The sequence below is a fragment of the Puntigrus tetrazona genome, chromosome 16 (genome assembly GCF_018831695.1).
Source record: "Puntigrus tetrazona isolate hp1 chromosome 16, ASM1883169v1, whole genome shotgun sequence".
In the NCBI taxonomy this organism is placed as follows: domain Eukaryota; kingdom Metazoa; phylum Chordata; class Actinopteri; order Cypriniformes; family Cyprinidae; genus Puntigrus; species Puntigrus tetrazona.
This window is the reverse complement of record NC_056714.1, coordinates 19,240,640-19,242,911: the sequence shown is the minus strand read 5'-3', so window position 1 is coordinate 19,242,911 and position 2,272 is coordinate 19,240,640.

Genomic DNA, 2,272 nt, shown 5'->3' with positions numbered 1-2,272 from the left:
AATCGACAAGTGACGTCTAGTTAATGCCTTTATTGATTATCACGGGTAAATGTAGTGAAATCTCAAAGGCGTGAATCAGGCCCGAAAGCTGTCAGTTGTATCAAAATTAAAGTTTATTACAAGAATAGGAGGTATGTAGTGCATAAAGGTGTCAGAATACAGATCTGACGGGACAGGATTGAAGCTGCAACATGCTTTTCACTGAGCAAACACACCGGAACGACAATCACACACGAGCACCTGATAATAAGGCACTTAACGAACAAATAAACAAAGACTATGATCGGAACGGAATACTAGCGTACTGCTTCCTGTATATGTATACTTTCCATCGCGTTCTTTAAAGGGTTGTCGAAGCGGCTGACATTTTCCCAAGATCTCAAACAACAGAATGCTACATTTGCTGTCACGTGACTGCACGGGACATCCAGCGATCATCTTAGAAAAATAAAAAACTCTGGCATACCGCACGTTGTAGTAAGCATACACTCGCGCATGTAAGTGCAAGTACGAAAGTGTGCTGTTCCGAACATGAGACGGACCCCTCTTCCTCGCTGTGGGCTCTCGCACGCCTCAGTTCCCACAGAGACGTCAACAGCATACGAGAAAGAGAACGCGAGGTTCATCGGGGCACGAGCAACTGTGTTGTTTTCTATTTTTGTTGATCGCAGCATCATGCTCGTATCGGTACAAAAATAATGTCACAGGCACAGCTTTGTTGCATTTTTTTTTTTTTTTTTTTTTTTTTTAAAGGAGTTGATTTGGTATCGGAGTACAGCCAGAACCGGAGACCTTCAGTTCGACACACTGTTGGCTCTGTCCCAAAACCTAGTCGGCTGCCTACGTATACAGCACTTCAAGGCATTGTAAAGTGCTGTACACTCAAAGGCTATTCCAAATGTAGGCTGCATGATTACGATCGCTTTCATTTTGGCCATTGTTTTATGCATGTATCCTTTTTGGATACATAAACGCACAGCAAAAACGGTGGGAACGATAATACGTTTTATTCAATAATGCAATACTGCAAAATAATCACCCAATAATGTGCTATTATACATGCATTACCATTCAAAAATTTGGAGTCTGTAAGATTTTTGTTGTTTTGAAAAATATTGTATTATGCTCACTACACTGTAATACAGTAAAAACAGTACTATTGTGAAATAATTTTACAATTTACAATGTTATATTTTTATATTTTAATATCGAATTAATTCATGTGATGGCATTATTGATTTTAGAGCATCAGTGCAGTCTTCAGTGTCACATGATTCTTCACAAATCATTTTAATAAGCTGATTTTTTTTGCTCAGAAAACATTAATATTCAATATTATTATTATTAAAGTTGAATATTTTTGTGCGATCCACGATACTTTTTCAGGGTTATCTAACAAATAGAAAGCATAAATAAATAATAGATACATTTTAGATCAAACTTTTGATCAGTTTAAATCATTACTGTTAAATATTTTATTTCTATTTATCCGTGAATATTTTAAATCTGTTTTTATTTTAATTTTACCAAATTTGTTTTTGTAACTTTTTTTATACCCACGTCGATACAATTTTTATTCATTTATTTAAATAAAAGATGTTGCTTTGGCCATTACCTGAAATTTATATATATATATATATATATATATATATATATATATATATATATATATATATATATATTTATATATTTATATATATATATATATATATATATATGTATAATTTTAGTTAACGTTTAAGTAACGTTTAAATAATTTTGACAGTTTTAATTTTTGATTTAGTTATCTGTAACAACCTTGCTGAACAAATAAATGTAGCACAGTAATAAATTCTTTTGGAAATCTTAGTGGCCCCAAACTTTTGGAAAGTAGCGCATTATAATTCTTACCACATTACTGTGCTGTTAGTTTAGAAACAACCCAAACTGTACTGAAATTAATTGTAAAGCCTCCCACGTGCGGCCTAAGAGTTGTTGCCAATTTAGAGTGATTCAGATCAGTCTTTTTAAAAGAGATTTTTCCAATTAGTTTTACACAAATTGTATGCTGAGTTTTGGAACAGAGTCTCGATATTACCATAACCATAATGAATTCCGTATAAATATTTAAAGAGGAAGCACACGGTAAGCAACTATCAGTTTGCATACTTGGTGAGGACATCGGAGAGCGGCAGTGGTTTTGCGACTTATCTTCAGGTAGGTGGGTGTTTTTCAGTAGCTTTTTGCCCACGCAGAACAGCTCAGTGTTTTGAAACGGCAGACAGGTGTAAGT